Below are 10130 nucleotides of genomic sequence, written 5' to 3'. Positions count from 1 at the left end.
GATGCTAATTTTTGCTATTTTTAGCAGCCTACTCAACCTATAAATTCCCCCATTGGCTTCTCATTTCAAACACATATCAAAACCTCTCATCTTTCACTTTTCTTTCACTTTCTCTCTTTAATCCCCTTCCGTTGTTCTTCATTTTCTTTCCCATTCCTTTTTCGATTTAACATCTTGAAAAAAAGTCCTTCAACCACCATTTGGAGTAGCATTCAAGTGTTTGTGGAAGTCTCGGTTCAACAAGAACAAGTGGAGAAGGAGGAGCAGAGCAAACTAGTCAAGCCTTGGAGAAACACTAGATTTGATTCTTGTTTCTTATCCTTTTAATTTTATTGTTGTTGTTATGAACATGTCTATGAATAATTGTGATGGTTATATGTTTAATTTAATTAATATGGCTCAAATTTAGTTCGTGTTAGGTTGATTGCATTTTGTCCACTTAATTTATTAAAATTGTGTTTGTGTTATTATAGGCATTGGTAAGATGTTTGATTAAGTAAAACCATGACTAAGTTATTCTTGCATTACAATTGTAAGGTAACTAATGAAATAATTATTTAAACAGATTGAAATTGTAATTAATTGGCACGATACATAATTAATGCATGTTTAATCATCTATGGTAGCTAAGGGTTAAATTAGCAACAGTATCTAACGACACATTAGCCTTGCATAACTTGCAAGATTATTGTGATTAAACTGTTTCAAGGTAGGAATACATTGTTACCTCATGTAATCTTTTATGTGCTTATGAGATTAAATTAATTGTTTGAATTAGCATAAAGATATGTACAAGAGATTATTTTTAATTTCATAAGTATGTATGTACATTAATGCATTTGCTTATTAAAATTTGTTTAATTGATTGAATTGGCATAGGGATATAATCAAGAGATAAATGGATTTTGGTAGGTGAGTATGTTCATAAGTTAGCAAATTACCAAGTTACCGTGAATTTATTCGTAACAACATGAACATGGGTTTAGTAATTCTAAGTTAAGAAATGTAATTAATCTAACACAATTATGTCATCTTGATTAAAATCATCTTTTGAAATCGTGCATTGAAACTTTTATTTCCTCTTTATTAATTTTACTTAGTTAAAAATCTTAGTTTTTAATCACCTCCTAAAATCAAAATATTTTTCTTCACCAAAGAGGTTTTAATTGCATTTATAAATAATTCTTTTCACAGTCCTTGTGGGTACAGTAACTCAACATTTACTTGTCACTTTATTACTTGTTGCGATTGTGTACACTTGTACATTTCCGTCGTTCTAGTGATGCTCTTATGATGAGTTTTCCTTGAGAATTACCAACACATAAGAATTCCTTAAATTGAAAAATCTTCTGATCTTCAATAAATAACCATGTGAATTCTCAATTATTTTTCGCATCATTGATGATCTGGGATGGTCTAACTAGTCATGCCAAATAGTAAATGTATTTGGATTTGTAAAGTTCTTGTTTACAACATGTGTTTCAATTATACTAATAATTGTATAGTACAAGCCTCAAGACAAGGCATGTAATTTTTTTCAAAACATATTTCTTTCCAGATACAACTTTTGTGATCTGCATATACTCGATATTTTTCTCATTTGTAGTCTCGATATAATATCCATTACGGTGGATCTCTTAAAGCTTAATAAATTTTTTCGAGACTTTGATGAAAATAGTGCATCATCTATAATAAATTGTGTCTTATGTTAAAAATATCGTAGCTCATTTGGAGCCTTGGATTAATTTTGCACTGCCAAATAAGGTGTTGACATTTTCATCATTTTCAATCAAATGAGAAAAATATTTTCTATCTTTAATTATTGTTATGTGTGGTAGCACTTGTTACAAGACATGTATCCTCATCCTTGATCTTTGATTCAACCAAAGAATTGGAGAAATTCATATTCTTCATTAAAAGAAAACATATGGTAAGAGATATTGTCACTAAAAAAAAAAACAAATCATACTAAAAGCATACTAAAGTCACACATACATGAATAACAAGAACTATAAAATCATTAGAGAATTATGAAATGTTATTATATATTTTAAAATTCTTGATTTCTAGCCTCAAAAGAATCCTTTACATCAAGATGGGTAATATCAATAAGGTCATTAAAATTATCATCATTATGTGTAAAATTAGCCTTTAAATCATTTTGATAAGCTAAACTTGTTTTAGTATTCTTTCCTTTCTTTTTTAGAGAGGCTAGATAAAGTTTTACAAGATGTTCAAGTGCACGACAGGTACGTGACAAATGTCCATTCATACCACATCGATGGAAAAAAATTTCAATGTCTTTCGAAGGATTACTTGGACCATTCTTTCTTTTCTCTTTTATTTCTTTTATGGTTTCAATAATTGTTGCCACCATGATAACAATAATTATAGCGTGTCGTTGACCATGTTCATGACCACGACTGTAACACCCCAAATTTTGGGCATAGAAGAAATAGGTTTTGAACAAGGGAATAGTTAGGAGACTACACATAAATATTTAGTTGTGTAAGGAAGTGACATAAATGAATGTCTGCTTCAGTGGTTAAGTGCTTTAGGAGTGTTTGGAAGTGTCTAGGAAGTTAGGGTTCAAGCCTTGGCTTGTGCAAAATTTTTATTTTAAGTGAATAAAATCCTTGGATCTAGATAGTAGGTTCTTAAATTATTATAGTTAAAATATGATATAAAGGAGTTGTTGGTCTAGTGGTAAGGGGCGTGTGGAGTGTACATGGGGTCTAAGGTTTGAGTGGTGGCGCATAAAAAAGGGAGTTTTTATTTTGCTGCCTAATTTGTGGGTGGTAGAGTTGGATTGAAATACTGCTACATGGAGTTTGGAGAGAATTGAGGAGGGATATTTTGACAGATTTGAGGAGAGAATATTGGGTAAAATAGGTAAAATGACCAGAATACCCCCATAGGGTAAAATGACTTTTATACCCCTAGGAGATGAAATGACTGTTATGGTCTTATGTTATGTATGACTGATTTGCTCTATGATATGTATGACTATGATTGATTATGATATTTTGCATACACGTATGATATTATGTCATGATATATTGCATGGGAATGGGTTGTTATATTTGGAGGAAGTGTACCGTACTAATAAGGTTACACGGGTCGCTCAAGACGACTGTGGACCTACTGATCGCTATATGTCATTTATTTTAGTGGCAACTTTGCTACAATATTGTTTAGTGCCGCAACCGGTGTTAATCTTGGTGTGTCTGGCTGGGTGGTTCGATTTTATCCCCACATGGTGTGTTTGGTGGGACAGAGTGGTGTGTAGAGGCTGGATTGGGTAGAATTTCTAACTGCATATCTGCACTGATTAAAGATTTTGTACTGTTACTGCATCAATTATTGATATTACATACTGTTCACTGCATGAATGATATCTGTTACTGTTATGGGCCAAGGCCCCACTGATACTATTACAGAAATTCGACAAAGGCCCTACTAATTACTGGCATTGTGATGGGCTCAAGCCTAATTGTTTACTATTACGGAAAAGGGCTTAGGCCCACACTGAACTGGACTGTTACTGTAACGGGCTCAGGCCCAAACTGCATTTATCTACTGTTTAATTGACTGTTTGCTTGTTAGGGGATTACACACTAAGTTTTCGTAAACTCACCCCTCTGTTTAACTGTACAAGTAATCCCCAGGTGTAGGCGGGTCGGTGTTGCGAGGGACTCAATGATGGCCACACAATCGCATCAGCTTTCATTTTTAGCCTTTGATTTATAAGTAACTAAATTTGGGTATTTTTATGTAAAAAAGCCTCTTTAAAGTTATAAACTTAAAATTGGGGTTTTTATTTATTTAGTTTGATATAAAACTGCTAATTGTAGAAAAAGACAGGTTTTTAAAAGGTAACTGTTTTCAAAGACATCACGTTTTCGCAACATTTCCAAAAAAAAAGAACTTCTGCAATAAATGAGATTTTGGAAAATTTATAACATTTTAAAAGTGATTAGCTTTTAATGATGCACGCTTGGATATGAACAATCCGTTTTGGAATCACCGTTTAATAACAAAATGATTAATTGATTTTAAAGATTTCAACGACAACAAGTTTTACGCTAAACACCTCAATGTGACGCCGCCAGATTCGGTCATAACTCCTAGGCCGGGTTTGGAGTTTTACAACAACCATGACTGCAACCAAGATTTCTTTCATTTCTATTATTATGTATTGCTACATTCACTTCTAGGAATGGAGCAAAATCAGTAGGACGGCTTTCATGATTTTTCATTGATAGATCATTATTTTGCTCAACCATTAAAAGGCATGAGATTGATTGCTGCTATAGGAGCACATTAGATACGTGAAAAGTTGAGAAAATTTTCTTCAATAAGTCGTGAATATTTTTTGTATTGGAGATGATTATGGAATGAGGGTGATTTAAACCAACTAAAATATTATAAACATGAATAAAAATTATATTAAATTAAAGAACAGTGATTAAATATTTTTTTAAAGTGGTTTGATTCAAATCTTATCTATATCTATAATTGATAATCTTTATGTATTTAAACAAGATTTTGGAAAAACTTATATAGCGACGAGAATACTTTTTTCTTTTATCATATTACTAAATTGACATCTAATGATAATTATAATTTAATATTGTGATGATTACAAAAGTATTGACATCTAAATATTAGTATAAGATAAACCCAAAATAATATGTGTGATAAGTAGATGTGATAGTTACAAATTTTATTGATATCTAGATATAATTACAATTTAATTTAAGATTATTACTTTTTATTTAAACGTAATAGTAATGTTTACAAATTGTTTTTACATCTAAGTATTATCATAATTTAATTTATATCTATTAATTGATATTTAAATTTAATTATAATTTAATTTTAGTTATTAAACGTAAAATAGTATTATTAATGTAAAATTGAGTATTAATTTGAATATGACTCTTAAGTATAAAATAGAGAAAACAGATTTTACCTATTAATTATCTCTTAATCCAGAATATGCTTCCAATTATGTTGTTCGCTAGGTTTGTCAAATCCCATGTGCAGTAAACCAATGTTTTAATTGTTTATTAATAAGTATTTATGTGTGGTATTGTGTATAGTGAGTAAAATTCGATTTGATTAAAAAAATTGAAAAAAAAATTATTTTTGAATTAAATGAATCGAGTTATTCGAGTCAACTTGAATTTCTTTTCGAATTTCGAGTTCGAATCGAATTGAGTTTTCGAATTTAAATAACTCAAATAATTCGAATACATCGAATATCAAATTATAATATTTTATATTTTTATCCCAAACCCCCAAATATTTTTACTTTTCCTTCAAAACTTTTGCTCATTTCCATTTTCCCCTCAAAACTTTTACTCCATTCTCATTCCACCCCCCATCTACCCCGAACCCATTTTCCCACAATATTTTTTGAATATTTTCCCTTCAAAATTTTACTCTCCCATTTACTTTCCTTCAAAATTTTACTCTGTTAAAAACCCTTAAAACTTTTTATTTTCCCCCAAAACTTTTTATTTTCCCCCAAAACTTTTACTCTCTTCCACTTTCCTACTAAAATTTTACTCCCCTAAAAACCCCCAAAACTTTTTATTTTTTCCCTTATACTTTTACTTCTCACCCTTTACCCCCAAATCAAAAATCAAAATCATCCAAAAAATCCCTAAACCTAAATAGTAATAATTTTATTTATATCTACTATTTATATTATTAAATTAAATTAAATTTCACATTTTGTACTATTTATATTATTGAATTGTTTAATCATATTGAATCTTTATATTAAAATTGAATTATTAATGATACCATAAAATATCGGTGTTAAAATTTTATGTTGGTATCAATTTCACAGTTATCTTTAAAATAACTTTTTTATTAAAAAATCACATTTTTACATTTTATATATATTTTTTAATTTCAAAATACATAGTGACAAGAATCAAAATATATTTGAAGCAACTAATAAGCAAAGAAGCTAACCCATATATAAAAGATTAATAAATAAATTATGAGGTGATGAAAGTTAATAACAAATTTGATTGCGGTGGATGACAGTGGTTATAAGGAGCCAAAGTTATTTTTTAAAATTTAACTCGAACGAATATATTTAATTCGATTCGAATTCCATCTCACTCGACTTGATTCGAAAATTTTTTAAATAGAGTTAGAATGATAAAATAGGATTCATCAACTTGATTAACTCGAAATTTTTTCATTCGATTTGATTTGATCGAACGCTCACCTTTAATATTGTGTTTGATGTACCCATCTATTGGATGGGGAATAGAGATGTCATCAAGTTTGGTAGGTTTGGATTTGTGGCTTGTCTTTTGTATTTAAGTTAGCTTTGTAAAATTAGTTATGCTTGAACCCTTTATGATACTTAACATATTTGATGTTTAGATTATTCTAGATGGTGCACAACATTGATTATGCACAATTTTATTAATTATAACACTTTTTTTCTTCATTTATATGATTGATTTTAATTACATTTTTCATTCAGTAATTTTTTAAATAATTATTATAATAAATTAATTTTAATTATGAAAATACTTCAAAATTAATTTAATATTACTACCATAAATATTTATTGATATAAAATCATAAATTTCTTTTAATGATTGGACTATTGGTAAATACCAAAAAATTGGGTAAAAACTGCAAATTTGAACTTTATCGATGAAATTTGTTCTTCAATTTGTCACTATAGCATTCAGTAATTTATTGATGGAGTGAATTATGCGTAAAGGACTCTCCCAACAAAACTTTATTGATGAACAAACTGTCACTATAGGGAAAAAATAGTACATCAATGGATTTTTACCGGTCAATATAGGGTTATACCGACAAACCCCTATAGCAATGACCAATATCTCGTCAAGGTATTCCTGCTAACCATCGGTATAAATCTTTGGGACATATACCAATGGATTTTGATGCTTATATTGATCGATGTTGTTCGTCAGTAAATGACAGTTTTGTTGTATTGTAGAGTTATATACTAATTACAATTTAAGTTTAGCTCTATTAGTAGCTTCTAATAACAAGGTTCATTCAATCAAGTAATATCTAAGAAAAATTTTCAATAAAAAATGGTGATTGTTAGCAGTGATAAGTTAGAAGTACCTCAAAAAGAATGTAGCACTAAACCAAAGGTTCTTTGAAGAGATAATATCGAATCAGATTCAAACAACAAATACATAGGCTAGAGAGTAGGAGAGAAATGGAAGATTATGTTAACTGATTATAAGGTAATATAATATTATACTTATTTTTTTTATTATTTCAATTTAATATTATAATGTTTCTTTATTTTAGTTTCAATTTTATATTAATTTTAATAGAATTATGTATTAATTCAATATTATTTTAATTAACTACTCAATATTTTACTAACAATTTATCAAAATTAATAGACTTTTATTATAAATTAGAGCAATCATTACTTAATTACTAAATATATATTTTTAAAATTGTAAAATTAAATTATTTAATTAATTAAAATAAACACATATAATCATGTACAACATACGTGACATCAAAACTAGTATATATAAAAACGCAAATTGGGAAAAAAATTTGAATTGACGAGAATACCCTTTATTTTCTATCATATTACTAAATTCACATTTAAAAATAAAAAATAGAATTAAAATAGAAGTTGTGATAATTATTATACATTTAAAAATAATTATAATTTAATTTATAATTATTAGTTAAAAAAGTTGTGCTAATATTAAAGAATTATTATTCGAATAGAACTCTAAGCATAAAATATAGAAAAAAGTCGTGATAATTATAATTATTAATTAAAAATTAATATAAAATAAATTGTGTTAATTTTATTTATGTAAAATAGAGTTATTACTTGAATAGAATTCTAAGTATATTAATTATCACTTAATTAATATCGGATTTAATTATGTTAATTAGTTATTGTTTTGAATAATGTTAACTTGAATTAGCTAAAGTAAAACCTATATATTGAATATGTTAAAAGTGCTTTAACTATGATTTGAAAATTTTCCATATATTTTAATTATATTTAATAATTTAAATAATTTTTTACATTAATTATTGTAATTAAAAATATAATATTTAAAAATTGATTAAATATTAAACACGTAAATCACATACAACTAAAGTAATATTAGAAACTAGAAGCAAAAACACCTTAGTATAATAAACATATCAAAATTAAATTTTGACTTACCGATGTAAAAAATCTTCAAACATTTAAAAAAAATAATTAAGCCCCTATTTTCTTTTACATTCAATTGGGTACTTGAACTTTCAAACTACATCAAAAAGACTCTCAATTTTTAAAAAAAAATGCAATTAAGCCCCTACTTTTTTTTTCACTCAATTGGGTACTTGAACTTTCGAAATGCATCAAAAAGTCCTTCAAACTTTTTTCAGAAAAAGCAATTAAGCCCTTAATTTTTTTTTTGCACTCAATTGGATACTTGAAATATTAAATGTATCAAAAAGGCCCTTTGATCGTTAAATTTAACTACCAATAATTTTTTTTCAGTTAAAGCCACCTCGTGTCAAAACCATGACGTGACATGTGACAAAAAATTATAAAAAATAAAAAATCAATAAAATTTATAAAAAATATTAAATATAAATAAAAATATAAAAATTATTAAAAATTATTAAAAATTATAAAAAATTATAAAAATCATAAAAAAATATAAAATGCATAAAAAAAATCCTTGACGATGAACTTTAACCGTTGACTGTTAAAGTTAACAACCCTTAGTTTTTTTAGTTAAAGCCATTATGTATCGCAACACAGTATGACATGTGGTTAAAAATGATAAAAAATAAATAATAATAAAAGTTATAGAAAATTTATAAAACACTTCCTTTAAAACGATAATTTTTATATTTTTTATGAATTTTATATTTCTTTACATTTTTTATAATTTTCTTACGATCTTATAAATTTTTATATTTTTTCTAAATTTCTATATATTTTATATTTTTTTTATAAATTTTAAATATTTTTATAGTTTTTATTAAAATTTAATAATTTTTATAACATTTACTAATTTTTATTTTTTCTCATTTTTTGCCACATGTCACATTATGGTTGTGACACGTAGTGGCATTAATTGAAAACAAATTAGTGGCGATTCAAGTACGCAATTGAATGAAAAAAAAATTGGGGTTTAATTGCTTTTTTGAAAAATTTTGAGTCTTTTTTTTATTAATTTTGAAAGTTCAAATACCCAATTGAGTGTTTAAAAAAAAGGTTTAATTACTTTTTTTGAACAAATTTGAAAGTCTTTTTGATGCATTTGATACGTAGCAAAAATGGAGAAGAATTCACCGAAGAGAATAGAAGAAAGAAAGAGGAAAGAATGAGGAAGAAAGAGCATGAGAGAAGAAAGAGAAAGTTTTGAGAAACAGAGCATGAGAGAAGAAAGAGAAAGTTTTGAGAAACTTGTCTTGTATTTTCATAATTGTTTCTGCCATTTATCTAGTGGCTAAATAGCAAAATTAATAGACTCACGACAACTATGCCATCCAACTAATACGACCCATTTTATTAAACTGTCCTATTGGTTGTAAAACACACCGTTTGCACCATAGCCTTCCCCCACCCAGTTAAAATACCTTGTTTTATTTAAATACGTTGAAAAACATGATTACAATTGAAAATTACATAAACAAAAATTAACAGAATTTTAAAAGTGGTAAACCAGTGCTGACTTTCCTTCTCGTTCCATAACAATTACTCCCTACTCAAATTGGATCCTTGTCCTCAAGTATTGAAACCTAGAAATTTCCTTTGAAGCTCTTGCAGGTTCTCCTACGTAGAACCTTCAAAAAAAGTATTAGCCTATTTGACAAGCACTTCAGTAGCAACATGATTCCCCTGTTTCACCATTCGCCAATCTAGAATTCTCATGGGCTCTTTGGGTAGCGTCCCATCCGTACCAAATAAGGGAAGGGTAGGAGAAGAATAAGCCTTACCAATGTGTTTTTTGAGTTGAGACACATGAAAAGTATGGTGAATTCAGGAGCTTGTTGGTAATGCTAACTTATAGGGAATAGATCCTACTTTAGCTTCCATTGAAAAGGGTCCAAAGAACTTAGGGGAGAGTTTC

This window comes from Gossypium hirsutum, chromosome D13 (assembly GCF_007990345.1).
Source record: "Gossypium hirsutum isolate 1008001.06 chromosome D13, Gossypium_hirsutum_v2.1, whole genome shotgun sequence".
Classification (NCBI taxonomy): Eukaryota; Viridiplantae; Streptophyta; class Magnoliopsida; order Malvales; family Malvaceae; genus Gossypium; species Gossypium hirsutum.
Note: the sequence above shows the minus strand (reverse complement) of the source record.